Source organism: Melanerpes formicivorus, unplaced genomic scaffold (genome assembly GCF_026170545.1).
Source record: "Melanerpes formicivorus ecotype bairdi unplaced genomic scaffold, bMelFor1.0.p_v2 SCAF_12, whole genome shotgun sequence".
NCBI classification, from domain to species: domain Eukaryota; kingdom Metazoa; phylum Chordata; class Aves; order Piciformes; family Picidae; genus Melanerpes; species Melanerpes formicivorus.
In genome coordinates, this window is record NW_027142364.1 from 231,952 (window position 1) to 247,826 (window position 15,875).

A 15,875-nucleotide genomic window follows, 5' to 3' on the forward strand; every position below is an offset into this window, starting at 1 on the left:
TGGAGGCAGCTCCAGAGGTCCCTTCCAACCTCCACCATGCTGGGATTCTGTGAGCTTCATTGTCAGGCTTAGAGCTGGCTCTGGAGGGGGTCACAGCATGAACGCAGACTCGGTTCTGCTGAAAGGCTTTGCTTGGTTTGTTGCCCCAAACCTGACCTTCCTGCCCAGGTGAGGGCCATGTCAGAACCATTTGTGTGCTGCCAGCTCTCAGTGGCACCCACCTGAATCCACAGCAAAGCAGTGAAAATACAAGATGCAGGTTTTCAGTATAGCCCCACTGCAACTGAATTAACGTCACGTTGTCCGCTTCTCTATGTGCAGGCCAGGAAACTGCCACGAGGCTCACTTTTACCCTACCCCATCCTCTCTGCCACCCCAGCCATCTGCTTCGTCCCCCCAGCCTCCAGCAAGGGAGTTGGCGCAGCCTGAGCCTCTCCACCTGAAGCTGGCACAGCCCTGTGCCGCGGTGGCTGAGGGGCCGTGAGCACAGCAATGCTGCTCGGCTCCCACAGCCCATTTCCAGCCTGCCTAAAGCCATTCCTGCATGACAAAGCTGCTTCTGGGAGCTCAAAGCACCTTCTGGGTGCACAGTGCAAGCCCTACCTGCCCGAAGCATTTCCTGGATGCCCAAATCAAATCCTGTGAGCCCAAAGCATCTTCTGGATGCCCAAAGCCTCTTTTTTGTTTGGTATGCTCAAAGCATTTTCTGTGTGCCCAAATCAATTCCTACCTGCCCAAAGCATTTCTGGATGCCCAAGGCATCTTCTATATGCTCAAAGCATTTTCTGTCTGCCCAAAGCACTTTCTCTATGCCCAAGGCATCTTCTATATGCCCAGGGCATCTTCCATATGCCCAGATCAATCCCTATATGCTCAAAGCATCTTCTACATGCCCAAATCAACTCCTACAAGCCCAAGGCATCTTCTGGATGCCCGAAGCATCTTCTATATGCTCAAAGCATTTCTGCCTGCCCAAGGCAGTCTCTCTATGCCCAGATCAATCCCTATGTGCTCAAAGCATCTTCTATATGCCCAAAGCATCTTCTATATACCCAAATCAATTCCTATAAGCCCAAAGCATCTTTTATATGCTCAAAGCATTTTCTGTATGCCTAAACCATTCCTCTCCATGCCCAAATCAATTCCTGTGTGCCCAAAGCCATTTTCCACACACCCAAAGCAATTCTGTATGCACAAAGCACTTTTCTGTGTGCCTCTGGCAGTTCCTCTATTCTCAAAGCCATTTCTACACGCCCCAAGCAATTCCTGTGTGCCCAAAGCATTCCTGTATGCCTAAAGCAAGTCCTGAGTGCCCAAAGCAAGTCCTGTAGCAAGTCCTATATGCCCAAAGCAGGTCCTGTGTGCCCAAAGCAGGTCCAGTAGCAAGTCCTGTGTGCCCAAAGCATTCCTCAGTGCCCAAAGCCAAGTCCTGTGTGCCCAAAGCAAGTCCTGTAGCAAGTCCTATATGCCCAAAGCAAGTCCTGTGTGCCCAAAGCAAGTCCTGTAGCAAGTCCTATATGCCCAAAGCAAGTCCTGTGTGCCCAAAGCAGGTCCTGTAGCAAGTCCTGTGTGCCCAAAGCAAGTCCTGTGTGCCCAAAGCAAGTCTTGTAGCAAGTCCTATATGCCCAAAGCAAGTCCTGTGTGCCCAAAGCAAGTCCTGTAGCAAGTCCTATATGCCCAAAACAAGTCCTGTGTGCCCAAAGCAAGTCCTGTAGCAAGTCCTATATGCCCAAAGCAAGTCCTGTGTGCCCAAAGCATGTCCTGTAGCAAGTCCTATATGCCCAAAACAAGTCCTGAGTGCCCAAAGCAGGTCCTGTAGCAAGTCCTATATGCCCAAAATAAGTTCTGTGCGCCCAAAGCAGGTCCTGTAGCAAGTCCTGTGTGCCCAAAGCAGGTCCTGTAGCAAGTCCTATATGCCCAAAATAAGTTCTGAGTGGCCAAAGCAGGTCCTGTAGCAAGTCCTGCGTGCCCAAAGCAAGTCCTGTAGCAAGTCCTATATGCCCACACCAAGTCTTGTGTGCCCAAAGCAAGTCCTGTGTGCCCAAAGCGGGTCCAGTAGCAAGTCCTGTGTGCCCACAGCAAGCCCTGTGTGCCTAAATGTATTCTTATATACACAAAGCAATTCCTGCATACCCAAAGCCTCTTCTCTTTGCCTAAAGACAACTTCAACGTGCCCAAAGACATTCTTCTAAAGCCCAAAGCATTCCCCAGGAGAGGCATTCCCCACGGAAAATAAACGTAAGAGCTAGCCACTAAAAGCTGGACAGAGGCGAGGTGACCTTCCCCTGGCCTCGTTAACCTGATGTAATTTATGCACGGATTGCTCTCAGCTGCAAAGGGTTTGCTCTCTGGGGCAGCTCTGCGAAGGGTGAAACATCGGTAACGGTTTCTTTTCAGGGCAGCTGAAGAGGGAATAGGGCTCGGTTCCTTTTTACTTTGGTGGAGTAAGCCTGTCCTGGGCGGGATGCGGGGGGGAGCTTCTATTTGCTCTTCTGCAAGGAGGAGGGGGAGCTGCTGTTGAAGAAATAGTGAATTTTGCTGGAAAACAAAGCAAAGGGTCCGAGTAGCAGCTGCTGCAAGGCTACAGGGAGAGCCTGGCCCCCCGCTCCCCTCCTCGGCTTTGCAGGGGGGAGTCCCATGGCTGTCTCCTCCTTCCCAGCCCCTGGCGTGACCCTCTCCATCCTCCTCAGCTTTGCAGGAGGGGGGTCCCATGGCTGTCTCCTCCTCCCCAGCCCCTGGCGTGACCCTCTCCATCCTCCTCAGCTTTGCAGGAGGGGGGTCCCATGGCTGTCTCCTCCTCCCCAGCCCCTGGCGTGACCACGTTGCGTGCTGACCTGCGTGCTCCCGGTGCATGCTTAATCCCCCGGGCTGGCAGCAAGCGGAGCCGCACGCCGCAGTCGTCCCCACCAGCCCCCCTGCGCACCACCTCCCGTAACCTCCTCCCCAGCTCTTCGGGGATGAGGAGGAGGAGGAGGAAGGGGGCGGGGGTGTCCCGTGTGGAATGGCGTGGGAGCGATACCGAAATCGTGGAGTCATAGAATGGTTTTGGGTGGAAAAAGCCCTTTCAGATCATCCAGCCCAAACATTCCCTAACTCTGCCAAGGCTGGGGCTGAACCACGGCGCTCAGCACCACATCTACACAGCTCTGAGTCCCCTCCAGGGACGGGGATCCAACCACCACCTCCCTCGGCAGCCTGGGTCAGGCTTGGAGAACCCTTTTGAGGAAGAAATTTAACTTAAATTTCCATCCTAAACCTCCCCTGGGGCAGCTTTGAGGCCATTTCCTCTCCTTCTCTCACTTGAGGCTAGGTAGGAGCCCAACCGCCACCTGGCTGCAGCCTCCTCTCAGGGAGCTGCAGAGAGCAATGAGGTCTCCCTCAGCCTCCTCTCCTCCAGGCTGAACACCCCCAGCTCCCTCAGCTGCTCCTCCCCAGCCCTCTTCTCCAGACCCTTCCCCAGCTCTGTTGCCCTTCTCTGGTCCTGCTCCAGCTCCTCAGTGTCCTTCTTGCAGTCAACTCCAGGCTATTTCTGAGCTCCTTCAGAGCTGGGAAGAGCAGGAGGCTGCTGAGTGCCTGGGGCTGCTGATTCCTCTCGTTCCTTGGGAGAAGAGACCGAGCCCCACCTGGCTCCAAGCCTCCTTGCCAGGGAGCCGTGGAGAGAGCCAGGAGGTCTCCCCGAAGCCTCCTTCTCTCCAGACACCACCGCAGCCCAAACACCAAACTCCCCCTTCGCGTGCGAGCGAGAAACCAGCACGAAGAGCTGCGGGGTCGAGGTAAAAACAATACAACACGGTACAATACAGTAAAGTTTATTCAAATAAAATAAAACCTAAAAAAAAAAAAAAATCGCCTATAAAAATAAAATATAAAATAGAACCATTTAAAATAAAATATAAAATAGAACCATTTAAAATAAAATGTAAATATAAAATAGAATAAAGTACAAAAGATGAAATAAGAGAATAAAACCTAAAATAAAATACAAAGTAAAATAAAAAAATAAATAAATAAAATAAAAAAGTATTTAAAAAAATAAAATATGAAATAAAAATAAAAGAAAACAAAATAAACCAAAGCAAAGCGAAACGACCAAGCGCGGCCGTTTCCCACCCCGCACCCAGCCCAGGCGGGGGGTGGCTGCGGGGCCGCGCCCGTGTGGGCGAGGGCAGGGGAGTGGGATCGCGTGTGAAGGGCGGCTCGCCCCCCGCGGAGCTCTTTAATTAAGATCGGCATTAAGAGCGAGACGGGGCCGGGAACGCCTTTGATGGGCGCGGAGAGCGAGGCAGAGCCCCGGCCGCGCCTCGCCGGCATCTGCTCCCTCTGCGTGATGGCGGCGGGGGGGGGGGTGGGTGTGGGAGGCGGGCCGGGAGCCCGGCGCCTCTCACGCGATGGCCGCTTAACGTGCCGGGGAAGGGTGTCGTGAGGCGGCCAGCGGATCAGCGCGGATCACCACGGCCGGGGGCGGACGAGGGAGGCGGGGGGAGGGAGGCGGCCGGCACGCAGTGAGTGGGGAGGGCTGGCCCGGGGGGGGGGGGGGCTGCTTGCTCCCTTCCCGCCGTCCGGCTGCGTTCCGATGAGATCAGAGCGGAGGGGAGGGGGGACGAGGGGAACCTGTGCTAAGGGGGAACCTGCCCTTGGCGGGGAGCCTGCACTGAGGGGAGCCTGCGCTTGGCGAGGGGAGCTAGACCTGAGGGGGTTGAGAGATGGTATCCAGGAGAGGCTGAGCAGAGCCTGGGCTGAGGGGTCCAGTGCTGCTTCCCACCCTGCTCTGGAGGAGCTCCTCGAGCTTGCAGGATGCCCACACAGACCCCCAGCTCTGCCCCGGGACCGGGCTGGGCTGTGAGGGTGTCTGTGCCAGGCCAGGCACACGTGGCGTGGCAGCAGCCTGCGCCCTGCGTGCCAGCCCGGGGCCGGCGGCACCGCTCGGGATCAGGTTGCGGGCGGCGGGAGCAGCTCCAAGGACAAAGGAGCAGGCGAGAGATGAGTGCGTGACACGCAGCAGTCATGAGCCAGCTCTTTCCATTGTTTTCCGGCAGGCTTTGTACCTTCTCGGCCACACGTGGGAAGCCTCCCGCCGCTCGCAAACCCCCAGCCCGGAGGAGCAAAGTCCGTGACAGCAGGCAGCTGGGGGAATAAAAGCTAATCGGCACCAACACCCTCTTGGCACCAAAGGCAGGGACCTGCCAGAGGGGGTGTGCCGAGCCGTGCCTGCACCTGCAGCCTCTCCTGGGCTCAAGCCCCACTCTTCCTTCTCTCCAAGCCCCCTGGTTCCAGGCTGTCTTTCGTTCGCACGATCACAACACCGGCACTGGGACATGGTTGGGGGGGGGGGGGGAGGGGGGTTTGCAGCCTTGGCTCTAAACAACTTCCCCATGGCAGCTGCTTGTTCCAATTGTTTTGCTGGGTCAAGGCAGAGCTGGAGGAGCCCTTCCTTATCTCTGGGTGCCGTGGGGAGCTTTGTGGAGGAGCAGGAAGGGTCCCGGTGCCGGGATGGGAGGAGGGGAGCTGGCAGGAACCGTGCAGAGCCGAGGGGTCAAGGGAAGGGCAGGGCTGGAGCGGCGGCCGGCAGGGAGGTCACCCGCGGTGCGCCGTGCACCTCCCGCGAGTTCTCCTTCCCAAGCTGCGGTGTTTGCTGGGTTGGTTTGATTAGTTCTGCTCTCCCCCCTCCACCACCACCTTTGCAAATGTCACAAGGACGTAGGACGCGTGGTGGGAGAGCAGCTGCGCTGGGAGGATGTTTGGAGGAGGGATCTGAACATGAGGGCTACCTACCAAGGTCAGGCAAGGGCTCTCTGTGCGGAGGGAGAGGATAGCAAGTTTCCAAAGCACCGCCAGCAAGATAAGAATCAGGACAAACACGAGGGAGCAGGGGGCTGGTGATACGTGCAGGAAGGCAGAGGTGAGGCCAGGGTAGCCGTGTGGGGAAGCTGGCCGACAGAGAGTGAAAGAGGAGCGTGCCCAAGGCACTAGGGATCCCTTGGATCCCGAGGGAGGAGATCCCAGCCCTGCTGCTGCTGTGCCATTGCCAAGTCCAAGGCAAGCCTTTGGCCGCCAGAGCACATGAGGTGAATCAGAGAAGGAATGTGTGTGATTAAGCAGCAGCTGAGTGCCAGAAGTGAAGAGCTGTCAAGGAGAGCATGAGGAGAGAGCGTGTGTGTCTGGAGAGAGGACATCGGGTCTCTCTGCCACCACAGTATCTTGAAAGGGAGCACAAGAAGCTCGCTGGCAGCAGGAGGACTTGGGAAGGGTGCCAGGGACAGCGTCACAGAGAGGAGGCTGAAGAGGGAAAGGAGCAGCGCAGAGCTTCAGCACTCAGTTAGGAGTGGGCACAAAGGGCAGGAGGACGTGGCCGGGCAGCCAGCAGGACTGGACCTGGGGAGGAAACAACCCAACCAGAGCCCAGACCCCTGGGAGGTGTCTGGCGGGGGGCGGGGGGAGAGGGATTCAAGGTTTTGTTCTTTTCTCTTTGAGGCATTCCCGGGCGCCTGAGCTCATCGTATCTAAAAGATCACCTGCGGCTCAGGGACAATGGTGGCACTCCTGAGGGCTCCCCGGGCGAAGAGCCGTCAGGGTGAGGTTCATCCGGGCAGAACTCAGCACTTTCCCAGCCGCCTGCTAGGAAACTCCCACGGGAATCGGCCAGCCCATAAATCTCTCTCCTTCCCCCACCCAGGAGCAGGGTGATCTGCTCTCTCCTCAGTTAAGCACACACTCGGGGAGGGAGGGAAGGAGGGGAGAACAAAACAACACGAAAAACCTTTCTGCTGTTCAACAAAAACCTGAAAATCCTGCCAAAAACACCCCAGGACCTCCCTACGGGAAGGGACTGAGAGTGGCTGGAAGCAGACAGAGGTTACTCACAGCCTTCCTCAGCTCCTCAGAGAGAGACAGCAGGCAATGGTGGAGGAGGTATGGAAAAGTTGAAGGAAATGAAAGAAACAGGAAAAGGAGGGGGGGAACAAAAATCAACATCAACAACCCCCAAAACAAACAAAGGCAGCTTGGAGGTTTGGAGAATAACACCCAGGGAGATGGTGAAGCTGAGCTGAATTTAGGAGGCAAGATTGAGGATTGAGAGTGGAGATGAGGAAGAAATTGTTGAGAGTGAGGGTGAGGAGACACTGGCACAGGCTGCCCAGGGAGGCCAGGGATGAGAAACAGCTCAGCAGCTTCACTGCCCCCTCCTTGGAGGTCTGCAGGGTTGGGTGATGCCTTCCTCAGCAATCCATGATGAAGTTTCTCCTGTCCAACCTAGTCTTGAACACTTCCAGGGAGGGTGACATCCACAACCTTGGCAGCCGAGGCCTGTGGCCACCTACTGTAACCTGCATCACTTACTGCCCTGATGCCAGCTGAGCTGACAGCTCCTGAGAGCCCCTGGAGTTCAGAGCCTCATGGCAGGCATCCCTGCAAGAGGAACCAGCTCAAGTCATGAAGGGGTGGCTCCAGGGCTCCTGGAGCACATAAGAGCAGCTGGATGGGCAAATGATGATGATAAAAGGGCAGCCAAGCTGGGGGAGGGTCTGGAGAACAGGGCTGGGGAAGAGCACCTGGGGGTGTTGAGCCTGGAGGAGAGGAGGCTGAGGGAGACCTCATTGCTCTCTGCAGCTCCCTGGGAGGAGGCTGGAGCCAGGTGGGGGTTGGGCTCTGCTCCCTGAGCTGCTGAGGCACAGCTGGAAGGTTGCTCCTTGCTGAGCTCCCAGAGAGGCTCAGCACACCCACAGCGAGCTTCTGCTGCCTGATTTCTGTGCTGCTTCACCCCTGAGGAAGGTTCACCACAGGTTCATGCCCAGCTGCTGACCAGAGCTCGGTGCCTGTGGTGTAAGATGCAGCTGCCCAGCAGCTGATCTCTGGGGGGGAGGCAGGAGGTCAGCAGGCTAGAGGCAGAGCCATGTCATGATGTGCAAAGTGCTGCTGTGGGCTGGCTCCAGCTCCTCTTACTCACCTGCCAGCAGTCAGGAGAGCTGCAGCACTTGAGCCATGAGGTGATTGTGAAATGGGGCAGTGTTGCCCTGTCACTATGGAGTCACTAAGGGAACTGCCACTATTTGCTTTCTGTTTACACAACACTTCACCAACAGCCTTGCACCCAGCCCTGGTGAGCTGCAGCCACACTTCTCCATGGGCACACCATGGCCATGAGACTTGCCAGAGCTTCCTGGGGCTCTCAAATGAAGAGGCAGGCATGGGGCTGGCTCTGCTGGGCCTGGGCTCACTGCAGGCTGCTGTGGTGCAGGGGGCTGAGAGGGAGTGGAGGGGACACATTCAGGGGAGATACAAGGCTGGTAAAAACACTGGCTCAGGGTGCCCAGAGAGCTGGGAGCTGCCCCAGCCCTGGCACCACTGCAGGTCAGGTTGTTTGGGGCTCTGAGCAACCTGCTGTGGTTGGGGATGTCCCTGCTGGCTGCAGGAGGGTTGGAGTAGATGACCTTGAAGGGTCCTTTCCAACCCAAACTCTTCTCTGTTTCTATGAGCTGTAGCCATGTGCACCTCTTTGACCACTGAGGCTGCAGCTGGTGGGGGCAGAGGGAAGGTTGCCCAGGGCTGAAATGACTGCTGAGGGACTCAGGGCAGCAAGGTGCAGCCTTGCATTCCAGCACTCCCCCTGGGAGACTGGACCATGCTGGGGGGGGGGTCAGCCACCAGGGTGACTAAGAGGCTGCTGCCCCACATGCTGGGCAGCCCCAGCTGGGAGTGCAGGAGCTCAGGACTTCAAGCCAGGGGTCTGCACGCCCCCAGCTCACACCAGCCCTTCCCACTGCACCCTGGCTGGATTCACAGCAGAGCAAGTGGATTCCCAGCAAGGCCTTTGGAGGTTCCCTTGCTGAGGTAACTTCATCCCCAGGGCAGTTTTCCTTTCAGGTGGTGCTGGTGGGGGGTGACAGGGTGCCCAGCTGCAGCAGGAGGAGCAGCAGGCACGGGGCTGTCACAGGGCATTACTCACATCCTCAGCCACAGCAAAGCCACCCAGAGCAAATCTCACATCCTGCAGCTTGCAGGCTCCTCTCACAGCCGGGCTTTGGCTTCCCTGCTGAACACACACTCAGGCCAGAGCAGCTTCCTGACCCTCACCTGATGGCCTTTCTTCACAGAGGGCTGTGGGTTTGCTGCAGGAGTCTGCAGAAAGCCTTCTCCAGCTGCTGCTGCATGGGTGAAGGCCACTGACCACTTCCCTCCACAGGGCTGGAGCTGCCTGGCAGCCCAGCTCAGCAGGACAGAATGTGTCCCACGGTGCTTGCACTCTTCCTTCCTACCATTCCTCCGTGGGAGGACACCAAGCTAAGGAGCAGAACCACCCTCTGACATCATCCCAGCGTGGGGGGGCTGGAAGGGATCTCTGGAGCTCCCCCAGCCCAAGCCCCTGCTCCAGCAGGGCACCCACAGCAGCTTGCCCAGCAGCACAGTGCCCAGGGGGGGTTGGAAGCTCTCCACACCAGGAGACTCCACAACCTCTCTGGGCAGCCTGCTCCAGGCCTCCAGCACCCTCACACCAAACAACTTTCTCCTCCTGCTCACATGCAACCTCCTGGCTGCCACTTTGTGCCCCTTGGCCTGTCCCTGGGCACCACTGAGCAGAGTCTGGCCCCAGCCTCTTGCTCCCCACAGCTCCTTTAGCTCTTGCTGAGCATTGCTCAGCTCCCCTCTGGGGCTGCTCTTCTGCAGGCTCTCAGCCCCAGGGCTCTCAGCCTTTGCTGCTCACAGAGCTGCTCCAGGCCCTTCAGCAGCTTTGGAGTCTCTCCAGCAGTTCTCTGTCCCTCTTGAGCTGGGGAGCTCAGAGCTGGCTGCAACACTCCCCAGCACCCTCAGAGCAAAGAAGTTTCTCCTGCAGTTCAGATGGGACCTGCTGGGTTCCAGTTTCTGGGATCCAAGTCAGACACCCCTCCCAAAGGCTCTGTGGCTCCAGGAGCTCTGCAGTGCTTGGCTGGCTGAGCTGGGACCAGCAGAAGCAAAGTGCTGCTGCCTGCTCCCTGTGCAGCATCCCTCTGGCTCTGCACTGCAGGGCAACAGGGTTGGTAGCACAGCAGATACTCAAGGTAGTAGCTCTGGAGTGCAGGAGGGACACAGTCACAGCCCCGGGGAGGGGCAGCACATCCTGCTGGGGGCCCAAGCCCCAGTCCCCACCCTGAGATTAAAGGCACATTCAATATTTATCTAGCTGGCACACCCCATGGGGATGAAGGTCCAGCACTGCCCTGCTGCTCCAGAAACCCAAGGAGAAGAGCCAGGCCCTGCCCCAGCAGGAGGTGGCCCCAGGAGGAGGTGGCCCCAGGCTGAGGAGCCCTGGGGAGGTTGTTTGCCTGAGCTCTCCCCTGCCCTGCCCCTTCCCATCCCTTATCAGTGGGGGCCAAGGGTGGAGGCTTTGTTTCAGTGCTGGCTTCTGGCTCCAGGTTGTTCTGCAGGTGAGGACCTTCCACTGGGACCTTCAGCCCCTGCCTGACTTGTGTGAGAGGCTCCTGCCTGGAGTGGCCATGGAATGGCTGAGGAGCTGGTGGGGGGCTTGGTCTGGAGAGGAGGAGGCTGAGGGAGACCTCCTTGCTCTCTGCTGCTGCTTGAAAGGAGGCTGCAGCCAGGTGGGGCTTGGGCTCTGCTCCCTGGTCTCAGGTGATGGAAGGAGAGGCAATGGCCTCAAGCTGTGCCAGGGGAGGCTGAGGGTGGAGAGGAGGAGAAATTCTTTTGCTGCAAGAGTGGTCAGGGGTTGAACACTTCCTTGCCCTGGGCAGCCTGGGCCAGGCCTTGGCAACCCTTCTGGGGCAGAAATTGTTCCTCATGGCCAACTTAAACCTCCCTTGGGGCCACTTGAGGCTGTTTGCTCTCATCCTGTCACTTGCTCCTTGGGAGGAGCCCAACCCCCACCTGGCTGCAGCCTCCTCCCAGGGAGCTGCAGAGAGCAATGAGGTCTCCCTCAGCCTCCTCTCCTCCAGGCTCAACACCCCCAGCTCCCTCAGCTGCTCCTCCCCAGCCCTGCTCTCCAGACCCTTCCCCAGCTCTGTTGCCCTTCTCTGGCCCTGCTGCAGCTTCTCAGTGTCCTTCTTGGGGTGCCCCTGATTCCAGCCAGTGCAGCCTATTTCTGAGCCCCTGCAGGGCTGGGAGCTGCAGAAGCCTCCTGAGTGCCTGGAGCTGATGATGAGGCCAGGAGACAAACCTTGGAGTGAGAGACCCAAAACTCAGCCCAGGACTCAAGGAGCAGCCTCCCCAGTGCCTGGCACAGGGGCACAGCCCCTGCCCTGCTCCTGCTTCCCACACCAGCCCAGGCTGCTGCTGCCCTTCTTGCCCGCCTGGGCAGCCCCTGCCTCACCTTCAGCTGCTGTTGACCAACATCCCCCAGGTCCTTTCCCACCAGGCAGCTCCCAGCCACTGTGCCCCAAGCCTGGAGCCTCCCTGGGGTGGTTGTGCCCCAAGTGCAGGTGAAGGGCTGGGAGCTCATCTGCAGCTGCTGCCAAGCATCACCCCCAAGGCCCTTTCCCATCTGAGGGCACCAGAGCTGGCAGGGCACCTCTGCTATGAGGACAGACTGAGGGAGTTGGGGTTGTGCAGGCTGGAGAGGAGAAGGCTCCCAGGAGACCTCATTGTGGCCTTCCAGCATCTGCAGGGGGCTCCAAGAAAGCTGGGGAGGGACTTTTGAGGGTGTCAGGGAGGGATAGGACTAGGGGGGATGGAGCAAAACTAGAAGTGGGGGATTGAGATTGGCTGTGAGGAAGAAGTTGTTGGCCATGAGGGTGGTGAGAGCCTGGCACAGGTTGCCCAGGGAGGTGGTGGAAGCCTCCTGCCTGGAGGTGTTTGCAGCCAGGCTGGATGTGGCTGTGAGCAACCTGCTGTGGTGTGAGGTGTCCCTGCCCATGGCAGGGGGGTTGGAGCTGGATGAAGTTCCAAGTCTGACAATTCCCTGAGTCTGTCAACCCTTCCCTGGCTGACAGCCACGCTGCTGCTGCTCTGCCTGCTCCCTGCCAGCCCTGAATGTCAGAGTGCCTGGAGCTGCCCCCTGCTCTATTTTAAGGCCAGCAGTGACTTACCACCCAGGTGTCACCTTTCAGAGCTCTTCAGACTAGATGTGAGGACCTCCCTTCACCTCACTCCTCCCCAAGGAACACCTTCCTGGCTGGGAGGAAGGGATCAAGCCCAGCAGCAGAGGAGGAGATGAGCCTGCTGGAAGGTACCTCAGACCCAGCTGCCTGTCCAGAGCCTTTTCCTTTGCAGACTTGCACAGAGAAGCACAGAACTGGGTTGGAAGAGCTGCTTCAAGAGACCAAGTCCAGCCTTCAGCACACCACCACCATGGCCATCAAGCCTCAGGTGAAGATGGAGCCACAGAAGCCAAGAATGGGTTGGGTTGGAAGGGACCTTGAAGGTCATCCAGTTCCACCTCCCACCAGCCCAGCTTGCTCAAGGCCTCATCCAGCCTGGCTTTGAACACCCCCCAGGGAGGGAGGCAGCCACAACCTCCCTGGGCAACCTTCAGGTTGCCCAGGGAGGTTGTGGCTGGCTCCCTCCCTGGAGATGTTCAAGGCCAGGCTGGGTAGGAGAAACTTCATCAGAGGTTGCTCAAGGCATCATCCATTCCCCATGAGCCTCCTGGAGAGCCTCATCTTCTGGTAGCCTCCTCTCACCTTTCAGGCCCTTGGGGTTGAGTTGAGCCCCTCAAAGCAGCAAAGCAACAGCAAGAGAAGTTGTTTGGGGTTATTTTTCTTTCCCCTCCCCTTTTCCTTTCTCTCATGGTTTCCAGCCCAGCTCTTTCCCTGCTATTTTAGGAGCTGCTGGGATTTCCCCCTGCTAATGCACAAGAGATGATCTCCACTGGGGTATTAGCAGGCAGCCAGGAAATCCTTGCTGGGTGCCAAAACTGAGCCTCCTTTCCTCAGCCTGTGTTTGTTTGCCTTTCCCTTTGCAGCTCTGCTGCCTTCCTGACCTCTTCTCCGTGGAGCAGGGAGAGGCTGAGCTGCAAAGGAGCGAGCAGAGATTCCTCTGCTGGATCCACTGAGGAGACAACCAGCAGGGTGCAAGGGAAGCAGGGCAGGGCCTGCTTTCTTCTCCCTGTGAAGGTGAGGTGGCAGAAGGCAGCACTGCAGGGAGCTTCAGCTGGCTTGGAAAGCAGCAGTGCTGCATCCTCTGAGTCCCTCTGCCTGCAGTGTCCTGACAGGATTAGCTTCCACTGCTCACTGATTGGGTTGGGTTGGAAGGGACCTTGAAGGTCATCCAGTTCCAAACCCCCTGCCATGGGCAGGGACACATCCCACCAGCACAGGCTGCTCAAGGCCTCATCCAGCCCGGGCTTCAACATCCCCAGGGAGGATGAATCTCCCTGGAGGTGTTCAAGCCCAGGTTGGATGAAGCCTTGAGCAACCTGGGCTGGTGGGAACTGGATGACCTTCAAGGCCCCTTCCAACCCATTCCATGAATCCCTGAACAACCCCAGAGCCCCTCTCCAGCCCTCCTGCAGCCCCCCCTCCAATTCCTAGCAGCAGCAGTGGCCTCCCCAGGAGCTCCTCTGGGCTTGCTCCTGTGCAGGGTCACCCAGGGCTGGTCCCACAGCAGCACAGTGCCCAGGGGGGGCTGGAAGCTCTCCACACCAGGAGACTCCACAACCTCTCTGGGCAGCCTGCTCCAGGCCTCCAGCACCCTCACACCAAACAACTTTCTCCTCCTGCTCAGGTGCAACCTCCTGGCTGCCACTTTGTGCCCCTTGGCCTGTCCCTGGGCACCACTGAGCAGAGCCTGGCCCCAGCCTCTTGCCCCCCAGCCTTTAGCTCTTGCTGAGCATTGCTCAGCTCCCCTCTGGGGCTGCTCTTCTGCAGGCTCTCAGCCCCAGGGCTCTCAGCCTTTGCTCCTCACAGAGCTGCCTCAGTCCTATCACCTTGGTGCAGCACCTCCAGAGGTCTGTCTAGCCTTGGACCTCCCACATGGCAACTTGGGGCCCTGGTTCAGTGGCCACAGTGGTGTTGGGCTGGATCATCTTGGAGGTCTCTTCCAACCCAAACAATTCTCTGCCTCTGTGACTCTCCACCAGCTCCTTCTGCTTCCCCTCCCCCTGCAGAGCTGCACTTTCCCTGTGCCTGAAGTGCCACATGAATTCAGTCACATTATTTCTGCTCTAACATCCCAGGCTTGCATCCAAGGCCCAAAATCCACCCCCAGCCCCTCTGCTAGCAGCCTGCAGCAGGGCAGTGCTCAGCCTCTGCTTCATTTCCAGCCTCTGACCTGTACATAAGATTTCAACCCATTCCTGACTCAGCTCCACAGTGAGATCAGCCAAAACAAGCAGCCCAGCTCTGAGCTGCTGCTGCAGGATGCTGGAGGCTGCTGCTGGGGCTCCTGCAGCCTTGGCAGCCCCAGCTTTGCGTGCAGGCCGAGAGGGGCAGCTACAGCCAGGCTGCTGCAGGGCAGGGGAGGAGGCAGAGCTGTGTCAGGAGCTAGCAGAGAGGCTCCTCGTGGATGTGGCACTCCCCCAGCTGTTCCCTGTGCTGCCAGGGGAGCTGATCTGTGCAATCTGCTGCCCTTACCCAGCTAATCCTCCCTGCGCTCAGGCCTCCCTCCAGCGCTCCTCTGGTTGCCCTCAGCTGGGCTCTCAGCTTCTGAGGGCAAAGACCAGCAGCACTGCCCAGCCCTGCTGAGCCCTGCACTGCACTGCCCAGCACTGCTCAGCCCTGCTGAGCCCTGCACTGCCCAGCCCTGCTGAACCCTGCCCTGCCCAGCACTGCTCAGCCCTGCTGAGCCCTGCCTAGCACTGCCCAGCCCTGCTGAGCCCTGCCCAGCACTGCCCAGCTCTGCCCAGCCCTGCTCATCCCTGCCCTGCACTGCCCAGCTCTGCCCAGCCCTGCTGAGCCCTGCCCTGCCCTGCCCAGCCCTGCCCTGCATTGCCCAGCCCTGCTGAGCCCTGTCCTCAGCTCTGGGGCCCTCACTCCCAGAAGGACACTGAGGGCTGGAGCAGGTCCAGAGAAGGGCAACCAAGCTGGGGAAGGGTCTGGAGAGCAGGGCTGGGGAGGAGCAGCTGAGGGAGCTGGGGGTGTTCAGCCTGGAGCAGAGGAGGCTGAGGGAGACCTCATTGCTTTCTGCAGCTCCCTGAGAGGAGGCTGCAGCCAGGTGGGGCTTGGGCTCTGCTCCCAAGGAACCAGCAACAGGACAAGAGGAAATGGCCTCAAGTTGCCCCAGGGAAGGTTTAGGTTGGCCATGAGGAACAATTTCTGCCCCAGAAGGTTGTCAAGGGCTGGCTCAGGGAGGTGGTGGAGTCCCCATCCCTGGAGCTGCTCAAGAAGGTTGTGGCTGTGACTCCCTGGGCCTTGGCTCAGTGGCCATGGTGGTGCTGGGGGATGCTTGGCCTCCATGACCTTGCAGGGCTTCTCCAAACAGTTCCAGGATGCCTCTTGAAGGGCATCAGCAGTGGACATGGTCCTGAGTTGGCACACTCCAGGCTCCTAAAGGAAACCATGCAAGGCCACTGTGGGTAATAAGGAGGTTGTGGAGGTGTCTTGGGGAGCTGTGTGAGGCTTGGAAGGGATGGCAGAGGAGCTGCTGCTGGGAGAGCAGCTGCTGGTGGCCATGGTGCAGCACACGTGGTGCTGAGCTGGTCCATTGCACCACTTGGGTCTCCTGAGGCATTTCTCCACAGGGCCCCACGTGCTGCATGCCATGGAGTGCTGGGCTCCTGTTCCCAGAGGAGAGGAGCTCTCTGCTGACAACCCTGGGAATGCTGGAAGGGCTGAGCAAGAAGCTCCTCAGCAGGCCGAGGCAGTGAGCAGAGGATTTCCTGCTCCCCCTTGCCAGAAGACTGCCAAGCCCCCAGCTCTCCAGCTGTGGGCCTGGCTGCTCTCCAGCTGCTCCTTGGAGGATGCTGGACAGGAAATCGATGCCAGAGGGCAAATATTCTTCCCAGCTTCCTTCCC